Genomic DNA, 18005 nt, shown 5'->3' with positions numbered 1-18005 from the left:
GTTCTCCAGAATTTTTCATCAGAATGGATATTAAAAAGTCTATGCGTGTGTATGAGGGTGGGGGGGAGAGTGATGATTGGGTGTTGTTTTCAGGCTATGATCTTGAAGTTAAAAAAGTATTGCGGTATGGAGAGTGACCATCTATCTATTATTACCTATATATAGTAACAATATCAGCAACCATTAACTTACTGTTGAGGTTTGGAAATTACTATTGCTTCATTTATTGCTAGAAAATAACACTTCAGTGGCTGCCAGCTTGAAAGGGTTAATGCAGAAAGAATGATTCCAACATACTGTAATTGCTACTGATTAGTTTTATGTTGTAATGAAGCCATAATGACCCAAACACAGGGAATTTCAGGGGGATTCATGAATGGCTGGTTTTGCTTCAGGCCGTTAACCCCACTCATTAATACCTCTGAACTGCAACATGCAGAGGCTGTTATTGTTAATAACAGAAACAGTGCAACAACAATTTCCAACACTGTAAAATTAGCTGATAAATTCTGAACTTTTTCACATTTGGTCATACCTAGTGATTTTTTTTCCAAAGAAAAGAATTTCTGTAAGATAAACCCTCAAGGGACCTGTGGAACCTGACATCTTTATCTTACAATTTGTAAACAGACCCATTTATTTCTTTTTCCTAATGTTTAAATAAAATTCTTAAAATACAGAAAAAGCAGCATCTCCTTTGTGTGTAGCCTTGTTGAAAGAAGAGTAAAATATTTTGAACTTGGGATGATATTAGTTGAAGTAAAAGGAGACTGAAATGTGAATGAGAGATGCTGTGTTTTCATGTGAGACTTCTCTACTTGAGAAAGTTATAGAAAGTCACAGTAGACTTCAGATTGCCACCACAGCACACAGTCATCCATGCAGAATACAAACTATTTGCATATTGTTTTCACGTTGTGAATCTGTTCCTTCCCTAGGATGACGATTAATAAGAATGATTATATTTGTTGAATTAGTTTTCTGGGCAGCAAAGGAACCTGTTGTTTTCTTTCTTCAGCTTGTAGGTTTTGTGTTTTTTTTTTTAAAAAGAACCCTTGATGACAATATTTTACAAGAACAGAACTCATCCTTATGTATGTGCTTATACCACTGGATAAAGTTCTCCCCCATCCAAAGGAATACATTTTCATCTTCTGACATGGATGTGATGTTCATCAATCTGTTTCATGTTTTCTATTAGTTCCAAGATGCTAGAATCTGGAGCACTTCCAATTCAGGTTTGATCCAAAGTTCTGTATAAGCTAGCTAGAGGAACTGCCATGACAGACTCAGGTAGGCCTTATTTTTCACATAGGCAGATTATTTTTCAAGACAAGCTTGAACTGAATCTTTAACTATTCATACTGCCACAGAACTTGTAGTAATTCATGTATCTTTTCGGGCATCTCATGCCATTCTCAGTCATGATAACACAGATGGGTTAAGAAGCCACAGATACAGATTTATGTCTGCAGCAGATAATTACAACTAGCTTCAAGTGTCTGACAATTTCATACCTAATAATATAGCTTTTTAAAGTCTTTTTTTGGACATCTGACAGGAACTGATAATCATCCACACACACCTACTGCTAAAAGGAATCGGAATTATTATGTCTTGTAGTCTGTGGGTTCAGACTATTTCTTTAGCTAATGAAGAACACCACGGTGAAGACTAAGCAGCTTCTTTTGGAGAAGGTCCATTCCGAACAATAGACTGGGAAGTTGAATGTTGTGTCGAGTCCTGTAGCCTGCCTGCAATGGAAAGATGCATCCAATATACCACTGAAGTCATTTTCCTTGTCTTCTATCTCATAAAGATAGCAATTTGTGCAAAATAACTAAAGTATAGACACTCCAGCTTATGCTAGGAAAAAGTGGACTTCTACTGAGTCCAGAGAGAGATAGTCCCTTGCTCTCTGTGGTTTTGCAAAAGAACAGCTTTTACTGCAGGATCCTTTACAAAAAGGAAACAGCCTTTACAAGGAGAATGCACAAACGAAAAGCTTTAATGAAAACTGGATGTAGGCTCTGCAAATAATACTTTTGGAGACTTTTGCTGGGGAAGCAGATGCCTGTGGTCTAATAGTGCTAGAAAAATGCTGAAAAGCCAGAAAAACGCTGAAGAGTGGGGGACAACAGTAGTGTGCTCGCTATACAAGTTACTTGTCCTACATGAAAGGGAGGTGAATTTACTACAGATGAAGGGTGGAATAAGACTCGGGTATGTGATTGGTCTCTGTTACAGTAAAGCAATTAAATTATGATTTTGTTGATGAGAAGACAGGACTTGTGTACAGTTCAGCAATCTGTTTCATGTTTTATTTTTGTGCATGGATGCTAGAATCTGGAGCAGTTCCATCCAGGTTTGACTTAGAGCTCTGGATAAGTGGCTAGAGGAACTGCTACACAGGACTCTGATGAGCCTTGGGCTCCTTTATTTATTTTTTTCTGAATAACTTATTCTGTGTTTACTGAAAAGACCATGACCATCTTTCTGGATGATTGCAGCATCTTACAATGGAGTCATTTGATCACTCCATCTTAAGTGATTCCTTGTTCCAGAGAAAGAACCACTCGTTGGAGGAAGGGTAGAAGAAGGTAGAAGAAGACTTCAAACTCTGCTGAGTTTGTTAGGGTAGAAGAAGACTTCAAACTCTGCTAAGCAGACTGATATGATACATGCTGGTATCTCTTCTTCTCCATGGATCAAATGTGAAGAAGATCTAGACTTTGACTAAAAAAATGAATCATGGGAAAAGAGTTTAACTCATCTTTCCAAACTTTTGGTCACACTTGGAATTGATTTCAATAACATCAACAGTTGTGAGTCTGTTTCCATGTCTTATCTCGCTTCATCCTGAGTCTCTTGTATTGCATTAACTCCAACAGTGACAGTTCAGCTCGTATCTCCAGGTGGTGGCTGGAGATCTCTTGGGTTGTTTTGGTCTTTAACCATCAAAACTCCTGGGTTTACAGCTAATCTCCAGTTGACAAAGATCAGTTCATTTGGAGAAAATGACTGCTTTTGAAGGTGGACCTGTTGATGACCTTTCAGCAGTGGCTTAGTGGCTAAGAGCAGTTGTACTCTAATCTGGAGGAACTGGGTTTGATTCCCCACTCTGCCAGCTGAGTTGTGGAGGCTTATCTGGGGAATTCAAATTAGCCTGTACACTCCAACACATGCCAGCTGGGTGACCTTGGGCTAGTCACAGCTCTTTGGAGCTCTCTCAGCCCCACCTACCTCACGGGGGTTTGTTGTGCGGAGGGAAGTGAAAGGAGTTTGTAAGTCCCTTTGAGTCTTCTATAGGAGAAAAAAGGGGGGATATAAATCCAACTCTTCTTCTTCTCCTCCCCAAACCTGCTCTCCTCAGCTCTATCCCCAAAACCTCCAGGTATTTTGCAGCCTGGAGCTGACAACCCTAGGGGAACGCTCTGGCTTTTGTAGCCCACCGTTGGACCTCCTGGTCTCCAGGCTGGCCACTAAAAGAGTTTTCTGGTCTACATGCACCGCGGGGCTGATGTTCTTATCAAAACCGGCCTGCAGAACTCCAGATGATTCTCATTCCCTATCTAGATGCATGCTAAAATCTCACATGAAGACAAATAACATGACTTTCAGGACTCCTTGAACTATGCCTGAAACTACACAGAAAGACAGGATAGAAATGTTTTAATAAATAAATAAAAATATGGGTCCTCAAGAAACCTTGCCTTGCTACTTCCTGCCCATGTATCAGTTCTGTGTAAAAAACTGGTATCTAAGGAAAATGAAGCCAGGGGCAAAATCTACTTTTTGTACTTGATTATAATGCTAGAGTACAAAATATATATGGTCTCCCATTTTCAGGCATCAGTTCTTCACTCAGGCCTATTTAACAGCCACATCACTGATATAAGAGAGGAGAGGCAAACACACCTCCACTGAAAGTGCAAAACAGAACCATTTGAAACAGCGAATGATACAACTGGATGGCCCTTGGTTTATTTGTCTAACTACTTGTTTAATTACTTGTTGCAAGGACTTTGTATCCCATGCTGTAAACCTAATTCCTGACTACCAGAAAAACGGAACTGTAAGTATAAATAAATAAAAAGCAAAAGTATCTATAGAGCCAAGAGACAGGTCTCTGTATTGAGTCAAGTTTTTCTTTGTGGTTTACTCCCCAAAGCAGCAGCCTGTTAGTCTGTCTGCCTCCCTGCCCTGGAATAGTTGTGTGTGTAGCCCTGACTGCTTCGGAGAGCAGAAGTGAGACTCTGAAAAACAGAAGCTACACTTGGTGGCCAGATTCAGGCAATATCTGGTACAAGAAGAATATAGGTCCCTCAGGGCAGTAGCTATCATTAGGGTATTTGGATTAAATGAGCTAGGGACTTACAAGGACTTGTGGAATCATCTCATTTCTCCCTCCTCCACCATTTCCTCTTTTTCTTTTCCATTCTCTCCTTTCCATTAACGAGCCAATCTCTCTTTATCTGCCCATCTTCAGCTTTTTTCCTCCCTGGCAACTTGTCCCCGGGAAACTCTAGTTGAGTTACATGATGACTGCCATCAAGCCTGAGTCCTGCCCCCTTCCCTTGCCTTCTTCTGACAGAAAACAAAGCTTCAATTCTGGCAATACTGTTGTGGTTGCTTAGAAACCAGGGGCATAACAAAGAAAACTGGAGCCCTGGGCAAAACCTGAGTTTGATGCCCCCCATGGGTGGCAGAAGGAGGCGGAGCTCCCTCATCCTCCTCCCCTGGTGGCTTGTGGCTTCCCCCCTCTCAGCCAGCTGAACTTAGGCACCCCCCTTACCGGTGAAAGGGCATGAGATGCGGGGGCGGGTGGGTGGAAGCAGGAGTGGCAGCATCCAGGGGAGAGCAGTGCGGTCGGTGGGTCGGCCAGGTGCACGTGCACCCCTGACTGCTAGTCCTGCCACCCCACAAAGATCCATCCGAGGACGCAGCAGGGCTGACAAGAGGCGGAGTACAGGCAGCAAGTCTTGGCAGTTCGGCTCAGCTCAGCCCAATCCATGGATGGGCTGAGTTCCACAAAAAACCCTGCTGGGTTCCACAAAAAACAGCATTTTTAAAGCTAGTGACACCAAAATTTCAGGGTATCTTCAGGAGACTGTCCTGATGACACCCCCAAGTTTGGTGAAGTTTGGTTCAGGGTTAATGGACTCCCAAAAGGGGTGCTCCATCCCCCATTGTTTCCAATGGGTGCTAATAGAAGATAGAGGCTGCCCTTTTGAGGGTCCATAACTTTAGCCCCCCTGAACCAAACTTCACCAAACTTGGGGGGTGTCATCAGGACAGTCTTCTGAAGATGCCATGAAAGTTCTGTGACTGTGCCTTCAGAAATGTGGACCACACAGGCTGCACCAGAAATTCCCCATTGACATCAATGGAACAAAATCAATGCAGAAGTAAGATTCTTGGGCAAATTTCTGGGGGTGCCTGTCAGGGATGCAATTGTTAAGCTAGTGACACCAAAATTTCAGGGTATCATCAGGAGACTATGCTGATGACACCCCCAAGTTTGGTGAAGCTTGGTTCAGGGGGGACAAAGTTATGGACCCTCAAAGGTGCAGCCCCATCTCCTTAGCTCCCATTGGAAACAATTGGGGATAGGGGCAACCCGTTTGGGGATAGGGGCAATTGGGGATAGGGGCAACCCCCTGAACCAAACTGCACCAAACTTAGTAGGCGTCATCAGAACAGTCTCTTCATGATACCCTGAAATTTTGGTGCTGATATCTTTAAAAATGTGAAAAAACACCAAAAAATAAAAATGCAGGAGCATGCCCTGCAAAATTCCTGAGCCCTGGGCAGCTGCCCACATTGCCCAATGGACATTACGCCACTGTTAGAAACACTGATGGATGTCTCAGACAGTATCAGTTTCTTAACTCTGAAGGCAATGCTTTTATTATTCGGGGTAGTTAACTGTTCCAGTGAGGATTTTTTAAAAAGATTTCAGATTTTTCTGCTGATTGGGGCTTTTCTCATGTTTGTGCACTCTGTTCATAGTTTCACTCTCTGGACTTAAGTAATCACAGATGTGGCTATGTTGACAGTTGGGTATTCTGATCAAAGTATTGTTACATTTGTTAATTTAGAAAGTTTAATTTGTATGTAAATTAGTTCATGGTGTGAAGAAGGCTTGTGTTTTATAACTTGTAGACTGCACAGTGTCTGACAATAAAGTAATGGTGGATAGGACTGGAAAACAAAACTGAGGAAAGATAGAGGCAATGAGGGTAAGTACTATTTGCATGTATTTGCTTTGAATACACAATCCTAGTTCTGCTTCTAGATTGTATCTTATGTAAGTACAGCATGTACATATTTGATCCTTTTCTTTTACAACTATTTGTGCACTGCTAAGTAGAAAGAACCGGGAAACCAATCCATCAATTTTCCTGAATCCATTTTTCCTTTATTTCCTTTATCCATTTTCTTAGATATAGGAACAAGTAACAAAAATGCACAATTCATTCACAAATTCTTGTAAACATTTCTCTGATCAGAAACAGGAGCATATAAAACAGCAGCTAGCTCTTGCACGTTTATTAATATCAACCTTTAGCTATTCAACTACCAACTGTTCACACTGCAAATAGAAGCAAAATAGAATCCAAGTGGAAAATCACTTACTTCCAAATGCTAATTAATTATCTGGAAAACCAAGCCACTTTCAACTGTGTGTTGTTATAAAAACAAAGCTGGCTCATTGATATTTAATACATTTACACCATGAATTCAAGAATATTTCCCACTTAGATTGATTGGGAGATATTTTGTCAGAGACAAGACCAGTAATCAGACATTGGGATGGGATGAGTTCTTTGGGCAGTTAGCCAATAGGATGGCAAGAAAGAGAAATTATTTAAAGCCACCCCACTTTCTGAAATTTCTGCCATAGAACTTCCCACCATTCTGTCCTTTCTTCAACAACATCAGATTAGTTGATCACTTCAAGACCATACTTTCTGAATTCTTCAGATGACATCAATAAACAGGAAGCAAAAACTATTTGGACCTGAAAGTACAATGGGTGAATGTATGTGAATCGTGCAGTTTTTATTTATTTATTTATTTGTTGGATTTATAGGCCACCTCACCCCCGGAGGGCTCGAGGCAGCTTACAGTATAGCTGTTCTCTAAGACAGCAATCAATACAAAATATACCTTAACCCATTAAAACTTGAGCAGCACTTACTAAAAATAAATACAATTAAGACAACAGAAGTTGTTAAAAACAGGCACCCAATCTAAAGGCCAGAAGGGGTAGGGGGTAGGCAGGGCCCAAGATGGAGTCAGGGCCCCACCAAGATGGAAAAACAGGCAGCCTCAGTCTCAGTGGGGGGGGGCAATAGAACCGCAGCCAGCCCCCCAAAGGCCCGGTGTATCTCAACTGTGCAAGTGATTTGTAGAAAAAAAGAAAAGAGTAGCAGGAGTCAAGCAAAAGAAGACAGAACTATCAAAGCTCTAGATGGAATTGTTCTACAACTGATTGGCTGCCTTGAACCACAATTAAAGATTGCATATAAATGTTCTAATAAATACAAAAATATAAAAATAGTAACTTAGAGTCTTTTTAGAGCCTTTTGTTAGGCACTGAAACAAAATACCATTATTTGGTTGATTTGTTTGCGTACCAAGTGACAGAAAAAGTATTCTTCCTGGGTGAATAAGAATGCAATCCTGAACATAAGTATACCCATCTAAACCTATTCAGTTCTTCATCTTCAAACTCACTAAAATAACAGTGTTTAATCTCTTCTGGATTCACCTCCACACTCCCACACTCCCCGACACACATGCAGGTACAAGATTTCTTGCTTTTAAGAACTGGCAACCATATCCTATAACTCATGGTTCTAGATCAAAAAACATACAATGCTCAACAGAATAAAAGAGTTGACATCCACCAAGGTCATACCAAATGAGAACCTAATTCCATGCATTTCATGACACCAAACAATTGAACAAATCTACAGCACTAGCATGTTTGCAGAATATTTTTTGGAATGAAAAGTTTTCTTAAGATTGCAATTCTAAGTCCACCTACATGGAACTATAAAACCCTTTGTAATTAATGAGACTCTTTTTAGAGCCTACATGGTTAGGCTGAAGTTGTATGTCTGATGAACCTTATTCCTGATGTATTTGACATGTGAGCATACATTTCATACATTAATTTCAAAGAACTTCCTAAGGTATCTTAATAATTGTTAAATAATTGAAGGCTGACTTGCCCAAAGACACATATTGACTCAGTCATCAAAGCCTGTTCATCAACTCTTTGCCTATAGCCCAGTTCATTATAGGAAGATGAATTTGAATTTCTATTTTGCAGCTCCTAATCCCAGTTTATACAATGCCCCAATTGACTTTAAAGCTGATGATTAGAGCTTTGCCTGAATAAATAATAATAATATTTGCTGGTACAGACTCTTTATGAAGTATCAGCACAACACTGTCATATCACCCAGAGGGTGATGAGTTTGAGTGGTCTTCAAAAAAACCCCTTATGTAGTTTAAAACATTATTTATTTATTTTTAAAATTGTGTTCTGTTGTGTAACTTCCTTTGAGAATCTTTAGATTACAATAGAAATGTTACAGTATAAGCGAAATCCCTCTGTATAATTGTTTTTCTGAGCATTTAAATGTTTTGTTAGTATTTGCGGTATGCCATCACAAGACTCTATTTTACAATAGAAACAAGCCATCAGAAATGTTCTTTCAAACTTTCAATTTGTCTGCCCAGATGACATTTTGCTGAATTCTTTGATAGACTACTCTGGAAAGAATATGAGAACAGTCATGCTGGATCAAAACAAAGGCCCACTTAGTCCAACATTCTAATAGCCATAACCAGATGCCCTGGTTACACTTCCAAGCAAGATGTGCTTTCCCCATCTCTGCATTCAGAAGTATGATGTCTTTGTAGATATTGGTTGGATTTAAACTCCAAAGACTATATAATGAATGTACCATACAGTGCATGCATAAGTTCCTATTCAGAATTATCCTGACTACATTGCACACTGGTAACAGGATCAGCAGGTGTGATCTCAATGACCCACATGCTCATTCAATGCTTCATGTATTAACAACGATGCAAAGCTTCGGCTACAGTCATTTTCAAAAGTTTCTAAACTGACACCCATCTTTGATATGGGGGTGACTTTTAAAGGTTAAATATGCTATGCATATGCTATTTTATTATGTCCTGAAATAGTGCTATTTTATTATGTCCTGAAATTTATTATGTCCTAAAATATGCTATTTTATTATGTCCTGAAATAGTGGCCAATCAACTTCATTGAAAGACCCCATCTTTCAGTTTTGTAGAAGAGAAATAAATATATTGTCTTATAAAAGTCAAATCACATGTCATCACATTGCAAATGTATGCTGACTAAAACTCTGAACATTTGTTATATTTTCTTTAAATTTTTGTCTTTTGTGATCATTTGGGAAAGTTTGCCCCCCTCTTTTGGTCCAGTCTAGTCATTCAATAAGGAACACTTGCTGTCAGGTTGTTTCCTTCTGTTTCTGAACACAGCAGTGTACCATGATGAACTAATATAATATGCTGGAGTACAGCAGTTAGATAATGCTGAATACTGGCAATGCTGAATACCCAGCTTGTTTATTATCACTATTGGTACCCCATAAGCTTGTTCAGTTCTGCATTCTAGACCTTTTCTATTGATCGCCTACTTGTTTTTGACCTACATCAGAGAATTTAAATGTTCTTTTGATGTGAACGCAGGCCAGTTTTCAGACACTGCAGGAGTTTCTGGTGTGGTTCCAGTTTTCTACAATAATTGCTTAAATAATTTGAGAGTGCTGACTGATTTAGCTCATTCTTCTTTTCTATCTGTCTTTCTTTTTTATTTTTTGGTGTTGGCTTCCCCAGGCTTTATGAAACTTTCAGAGAAAAATGGAGTTGCTGTATTAACTAAAGATATATTGGGGTAGGGTTCATTGTGTGGCGTATTTTTAATTAAATTATATTAGTAATGGCTACTTCAGTTACACATGACTCTATAAAAGGTGTTCGATAAGAGTCTGCTATTGCTTTGTTAATTAATTTCCTGTGATAAAGCTTACAAATGGTGGCATTTTTCCATGGCATGTTGAACCTACATAATAGGCCATCATTCTAGCAAGACTGTGCAACTATTAACAACAAGGTTTGCTATGCTCACTGGGTTTCTGCTATTAAGTTTTTTAATTTAACAATAAATAATATTGACAACACATATTGAGGAGTATAGAATTAAAATTCTATCTCAAAATAATAACCTTAATCCGATTACAAAATGGCATCCATTTCAATCATTAAATGTGAACTGCTTTTCAGATGATACGGCTCCATGATTAGAAATACCTGAACTAGTTTTAATTACTTTTTTTTTTACACTGGAAACACTTCTTTAGAAATAAGTAAAAAACAAAGTAATGGTGGGAATTTTCTGTGTTCCAAATCATTTATTTGCTGGCACAGCAAGACTTTAGGTTGGTTTATAAAATCATCAACCTTCAAACCAGTACTTCTGATTCAGAAAGCATTTAGTAGCTTTAATCACACAGGTGTTATTGTTTAATGAAAAATTCTGCAATTTACTTGTGTGCACCTAGATAACCCACATAATATTTTTAAAGTTTGCGAACTGGAATATACTTTTAATGAAACACGAACCACTTTAATAAGTTTGTTCTGATAGTATACAACAGTCTGAAACAGGGTCAAATAATTTTATGTTTTCATATTTGTATCTATACAGCTAGTTTTGTTTAAAGGGTGATTTAAAGATGTTTTAAAAGTTCTTCAAATGTTAAAACCATAAAAAACTGCTATTTGGAAAAATTGAAATATTAACAGGTTCATATATATCACAAACTTATTATGTTACCTGAGCAACAAGAAATGCATAATTTATAAATCATATCAAATTATACTGCTTTGTATATTTACCAGAAAAATTTCAGTCCGGTAGTGAGTTTTGAAACCAAAATGAAATTGGTCAAGAACAGGTATAGCATCCAGAAATATCACAAGTAGCTCAGCTATTACTTACTCCATCAAAATGGTAAATTAGACATTGATCCAAAAACTTGCAGGTTTATTTGCAAGCAATGTTTTTTTTAAATATAGAGGACTAATTACTATTTCCTGCAAATAAGTTGAAAAGTTTCCTCTAACAGGGAATTGATGAACCTCTAACTTTTTCCTAGGTTCAGTTTCAGAAGCCATAATAGACAGAGATCCAATTTGCAGGTAGTTATTTTTACACATCCCACAACCCTTTTGACAATCATCAAATTAAACTGAAGAAATTCATGCATACCTGATAAAGACAGAATACTGACATGCCAAAGTTTCTATAATCTTATCCAGAGGTTATCAACGTGGTGCCTTTGGACACCTTGGGGTCTGCCAACATGTTTTCTGTGCCAATCAAGTGTTTTTAGATAATCTGAGGCCCTTTCCAGAATCTGAGGCCCTTTCCCCACTCACCTTTTGTTGCACGCTACTCGGGCCAAGTAACGCGGGGTTCCACAGCACTCCCCACTGCATCCATGGCGGCAATGCAGCCACCCTGATTCTGCTGCCCTCCTTCTCCCTAACCGTGCATCTTTTCTAACCCTGGAAGGAACTGCAGCTTTTACAAAACCCCAGGCAGAGCGCAATGCTGTGGGGAAGTCCAGGGGCGATGCCACGTTTCAGGTTCCCGCCTCTGGTAGTGACGTGGAGCCTTTTGCCCAATAAGGAAGTAGCTGGGGTTTTTTCCAATTCCTTGGAGGCTGGGCTGAGGGGAGGGGAAGGAGAGGGGGAGGCAACTTCCATTCAAACATTGCACGTCCGCTCGACTGACTCCGCAGGCACAGCCAGAGTCACTGCCCCAAGGAGGCACAAGCAGCCCTGTTTTCTAAAAGCACAGTACATATGCTTGGGTGGGCGGGCGGCTCTCCTTGCAGCCATTAATCAAGTCATTTCGCCCATCCGCAGCCCCTTCAATTGCTCTTCAGTGGTTGAGCTGCGGAGTTCGGCAGCACTTCCCTCATTCCAATCAGCCCCATTCAGGAGCTCCTTTTGATGCTATTTGTGCTGGAAGGACTTGCCTAGTTTGCCTGCAGCAGGATTAATTGAGATGGGGGGGCTCGCTTTTGTTGGTGGGAGGGAGCCAGCCGCCCATGAAAGGAAGTACTGGTAAGATAGACATGTGTGTGACGTGGATACGAGGGGGGGGAGAATAAAGAAAGATCCTGCCCAGCAGCAGCAGCAGCAGCAAATCAGGATGGCCCCTGCATTGATTTGAACACGTGGAGTGGGGAATCCTGATGCCTGCTGACTGAGGATCGTTTGAGGGCCAGAAACTCCGGTGGGGATCATGAACCCGCACCCAAAATGTCCCGCAGCAAACAAACCCGGTGCGTATCTCCTTCTTTTTTGAAGTGGGGAAAAGCCCTGACATTCCAGTGGCCTTCTAAGTCTCAGTCAAGTCACCAGAAAGTTTTCCAAGACTCCAAGAGAATTCTGGATACTAAGTGGTCCCATAAGTGAAAAAGTATCCTAAATTTCCTAACATTTTGTTGCTGATACTGAATCTTAATTCCAGAATTTTCAAAGAGAAATGTTTTCTCTATTCTATCCACGTGCTTTTTGCCCTGCTTTTGACTCTTCACTGCTCCCCGGTTCTTCCTGGGGTTTGAGGCAGGGCCGACATGTTATGCCCCAACTATTTCTTCACAAGCCCAGTGCTTCTCCATTTGCCCTGCAAGCTCTTCTGCAATGTCTTCCACGCATACGCGGACAACCTCCGTTTCCCACATTCTGATTGGCTGAATCTCCCCCTTCCCCACTCACTTTCACTATTTTAGTTTTAAATGACTCTGAACACAAAACAGATGCTGAGAATCAGCGCCCTTGTCCCCCATCTAAAATCCTTGTGTGTGCGAGGGCATCATCGTCCTACACGCCCCCTCTGTCTATAATCTAAATCTAAAATCCTTGCGTGTGTGAGAAAATCACCACCCTCCTGATCATGGCGCCTGCACATGCCGTTTTTCCGTCTAAAAACCAAGGTTTCTTCCTCTGTGTTTTTTCCCACTGCAAGAGGGGGGGGGAGGGTGCCGATTCTCAGCACCTGTCCATTAGTAGGGCAGGCCAGAGCAGCCAGGTGGGAAAAATGGCCCTGGTTCTACTGCTGAAGAGTTTTGCACTGCAGCAGAAGCCACCGGAGCAACAAAGAGGTATTTCACAAGAACCTCAACCTTTGCAGTTCTGGAAATTCATGGAGCAAAGTCAATGCCGCTGGGTGGCACTGGGGCCATAATGTGGCAGACATGCTGCAGCACTGGGAGCCGTGAAGAACTCCCAGCTGCCCCAATTATTCTCCATACTAACAACGGGGCATTTTTACCGTGAAAAATCAGCCTAAGATTTGTCTCCTAACTATTCTCCTAAATATTTCCCCACCAAGAGAAAACTGACTCTTTATCAAAGTAAATTGTTTCAACTAGAGATAAGTATAAAGCTTGAACTGGAAGAATTCATAATACAAACTGCCCCTAATCGAAAGGCCTCATTACAGTGGTCCTGCACAAGACAAAAGATATGTTTGTGAAACATCTTAAACTGCCTTTTTTTATTCCACACACCCAAAGTAAAATGTCCAGGGAATGTCTTAAAAAGAGGCAGCTTCTGGTGTGCTTTCCAGACAGCAAAGGCATCAGAGCAGAAAAGAGGTTGTTTCCCACCTGGTTGGTTTGCCTCTGGTCAGTTTTACCCTCAGCTTGCACCTGCCTTTTTACAGCTGAAGGGATTCTCCCTGCTGCCATTTGCTGATGGTTGCCCTAGGACATTTACTCTCCAGGCTCCAATCCTGGCACCTTATTAGCAAAAAAGTACATGGTTGTACTCAGCTGGTTCTGCCAATTCCAGAAATGTATAATTTTCTTTTTTAAAAAATTCAATTGCCACCGCTGTTCCAGAGGAGGGGCTGACAACTGGGTCAAAGCCTTATAAAGGCTCTCGACCACCCCTCTCACCGACGTCATGATGCCATGTCAGCGTCATGACGCAGTTGCCCATAATGGGCTTGGCCGCCGCCTGCCTTCCACCCTTCTAAGGGCAGGCACGGCGGGGCCTCTTTTGCAGTGCCCTTCCCAGGCAGCAGTGGTTGGCCCTGCTGATTTGGTGCTGCTCTTTTTAAAAATATTCAAGGAGCTATGTTTATCGCTACCAGACACACATTAGAGAATCTTAGCTGCTCGGAAGATGAGTCAGCTGCCCATCAAAAAGCATTGGGTTGACCTGCTAAATCAGTCTGCAGAGGCAGGTCAACCCAATGCCTTTCACTGCGCAGCAGACCCATCTTTCGAGCAGCTAAGATTCTCTTATGTGTGACTGCATAGCTATGAAGACAGCTCAACGGAGTTTTTTTTGTTAAAATGGAAAAAACTAAATATTACTATACTTTTTGGACTGCAAAGGCACCCAGGAACAGTGCCTGCAGAGAAAACGTCCTGAGGCTACCTTCAGCAAATGGAGGCAGGGAGAAGCCCTTCAGTTGCCCACAAAATGTCACCCACAAGCTGAGGGTGAAACTGGCCAGAGAGCACAACTGTCAGACAGGAAAAATAAGACTCCTCCTGAGCTCTGCATTCTGCATACCCAGGCAGGAAACATCTTGCATGCAGCTTAGGGGGGAAAGGTGCACTTTGAAGCATCGTCCAAAAAATACTTGACCTAAAAGGCATTCTGAGGACATCTTAGGAAGAAAACTGAGTGGAGTGCCTTCCCAAGATGCCTTTTTTTCATCTCCAGGATGTGTTATTTCAGTTGTTTGGAATGGACCTATTTGAAGCAAGCCAGACATGCCCAGCTTAGGTGTGGGAACATATCTCCACATGAGTTTTGTCTGCTTAATCAGCCATCCCTCATTCCCACACTGCAATTTCTCTTTCTTTCTCTAATAGTCACCAGGCAAGGTCATGGTGACTGCAGTAACTGTTCCCAAGTTACAGAAAACACATGTACAGTCTGTGAACAGTGTACTCTTGAATTTTCATTATACATGCATTGAGTAATTCTCAAGTTACAGTTAATGCATGTACCATTTGATTTAATCCCATATTCACTCAATTACTGGCACCCAGTTTCATTTGTAAAGTGAACATGTGTTGGCTCTTTCATGTCATACAAACAAGTGTATACATGTACATGCAGGTTGTATATGTTCACTATAACATGTGAACAGGACTAGAATTACTATGCCTTAGAAGTAAAACTATGCCTTAGAAGAAAAAAATGGGGGAAGGACATAAAGGATTATTAGAGCAGATACCACTAGACATCTGACCAGCAGCTGCTACTATCTGTACTGGAACTTTGGGGCGGGGGGGGGGGAGAACTCAGGGAAGAAGAGGAACAGGGTGGTTTCTGCCATAAGCACATATTCATGAATGACTGCTTTTTCTGTGGTCTTCTTGTTCTTTGACCAATTAACAACATGCAAGAGGAGCTGTCCTCACATGTTTACTAAATGTTTACATGGGAAACATTGGTATGGGATTTTGTCACATGCTTCATCGAAGTTCAAATGTACCATGCATATCCAATCTTAGCTTGCATACATTTATTTTGTCCCTAATAGTGACAAAGAGCTACATCCAAAGGTGTCTCTGTGTGTGTGTGTGTGGGGGGGGTCAAATCTGCTCTAGGAGTGGCACACCACCATACTAGCATATTTGCCCTCCCCAGGGTACTTACCCTGGTGCAGGGGTGATCTCGCCAGCGTGTGGCTGCTGCTCCCCTCCCCCAGTGCAGAAATATGGCTCTGGATGCGGTGCCAGCATCCCAGTGCCCAGTGGCGGAGCGCCAAGGGGACAGGGGGATGCATCATGCACCGGGAGCATGCCTGGGGGTGGAAAATCACCCCAGCCCCTCCCCTATCCCCCTTTCCCCCTTTTCCCCGCACCCCTCGCAGAACCCCCGCAGCACCCCCGCCCCCCTTTCCACACTTACCTACGTTCCTTTTCTTTTTTAGTACTTTTTGAGGCTGAAAAAAGCGACCTATTTACAGTTCAGGTTAAAAACTGCCTGAGGAACTACTGTTCCCAAGAGACCTTGGGGCTCACAAGGTCTCCTGGGAAGTATAGTTCATCAGGCAGTTTTTTCCCTGAACTGTGAAGAGGCTGCTTTTTTCAGCCTCAAAAAGTACTAGAAATAGAAAAGGAACATAGGTAAGTGTGGGAAGGGGAGTGGGGTGTGTGTGCCATGGGGGGCACCTGGGGGCGTGGGGGCACCGTGGGGGCCATGGGGGTTGAAAAAACACACTGCACACCAGACGCAGTTTGGCCCAGCTATGCCTCTGCCAGTGCCCCTGTAGCTCCTGCTAGTGTAGCAGGGATGAACTGGGGTGAACTTTCCCAACTTTTGCTGATGTTACACTGGTGGGCTGCAGTCCAGATTTATGCCAGCCTTTTGGCTGGCATAAGTCCACTGTGGTCCATTGAGGCTTCTTGGCAATGAGGAGGCTATTACACTTTGCGAGCCTCCCCATGCCACTGGGAAGTCTCTTTTGGAGCAGCAGGACAGTGCTGCATCAGCACCATGGCCCGCTGCCCCCAGTGTGGATGTGGCTGTAAGATTGCAATCCTTTACACACTTGCTGCAGAGACAGTCTCATTGAATATGGTGGAACTTAACAAATATGTATTGGATTAGGCTTCAAGCTTCACTGAAAGCAATAAAATGGGAGGTTGTGATTAACAAATTCCAGCCTGAACATACTTTGTTTTGCATGGAATGTACTTCCAGATAAATATCCTTATGAATGCAACAGTTTTTGCTGGATGTAGACCCATTATTGTTAACTTGTGGAGCATTGTATGATAATTTTTGTCCCATTCATGAGATACCCATTGCAACAGCTTGTGGTACAGTGCAGCTGGCTGAAATTGATAAAATCTGAGCAATATAAATATCCCTTTTTTGTTTGTTTCTTTTCTTCCTTCTGTGAGGACAGGCTACCTACCATACTATAGAAAACAGATCCATAGAATTCTAGCAAGCACTCATTCAATTTACATTTTGATTCATGAAATGTTATATTAGAAGCTTTCCAGAAGGCAAATAACACATGAGAGCATCAATTGTATACTGGCTGAGCTTTGCCAAAAAGACTAAAATGTCATCACTGCTGTTAAGGAAACCAGGCTTCTGTTGAAATATCCTCCAAATTATTTTTTGAAAACATTTCACCAGCTGAGCAATTTCCAAGCATTTATCTCATCTGTTTATATGAATTTTATTCAAGGGCATATTTCCTGGCTAGTCATACTCAGCACAAGGCCTGTCAATTTTCAGCTAACAAAATGTATTTACATTTGCTCATGATTTGATGATGATTACATGGCTAGCTTTGCCCTATGTTGTGACGAGAGCTATATTCTATAGGTTGATTTGTTGGTCTGAGAGATTAAGAAGAGTAGGTTTTTACATCCTGATATTTTCTACCTCAAGGAATCTCAAAACAGCTTGCAATTGCATCCCCTTCCTCTCCATCCAAACAAGCATCTTGTAAGGTAGGTAGACTGAGAGAGTTCTGAGAAAACTATGCCTGGCCCAGAATCACCCAGCAAGCTTTATGTGGAGCAGTGAGGAATCAAGTCTGGTTTTCCAGATTAGAATCAGCTGCTCATGTGGAGCAGAGAGAAATCAAACCCAGTTCTCTAGATCAGAATGCGCCTCTTTTGACTACTACACCATATTGGCTCTTAACAGATACAGACTGTCTTAGGCTAATTTTTGTGGATCTAGAAGAATATATATTGAATTATTCCTTAGAATCTTGGTATCAGACACAACATAAAAGTTGTTGGAAATTTTTGAAAGATCTAATGTGACTAAAATTATTTCCAAAATTCAGAAGTTGTCCAAAACTTTCCAGTTGGCCAGTTACTTTGTTGCCTTGTTGTCTGTGGACAGTCCATGTC

This window comes from Sphaerodactylus townsendi, linkage group LG04 (assembly GCF_021028975.2).
Source record: "Sphaerodactylus townsendi isolate TG3544 linkage group LG04, MPM_Stown_v2.3, whole genome shotgun sequence".
NCBI lineage: Eukaryota > Metazoa > Chordata > Lepidosauria > Squamata > Sphaerodactylidae > Sphaerodactylus > Sphaerodactylus townsendi.
The sequence above is the reverse complement of the archived record's forward strand: the minus strand, read 5'-3'. Positions refer to the sequence as shown.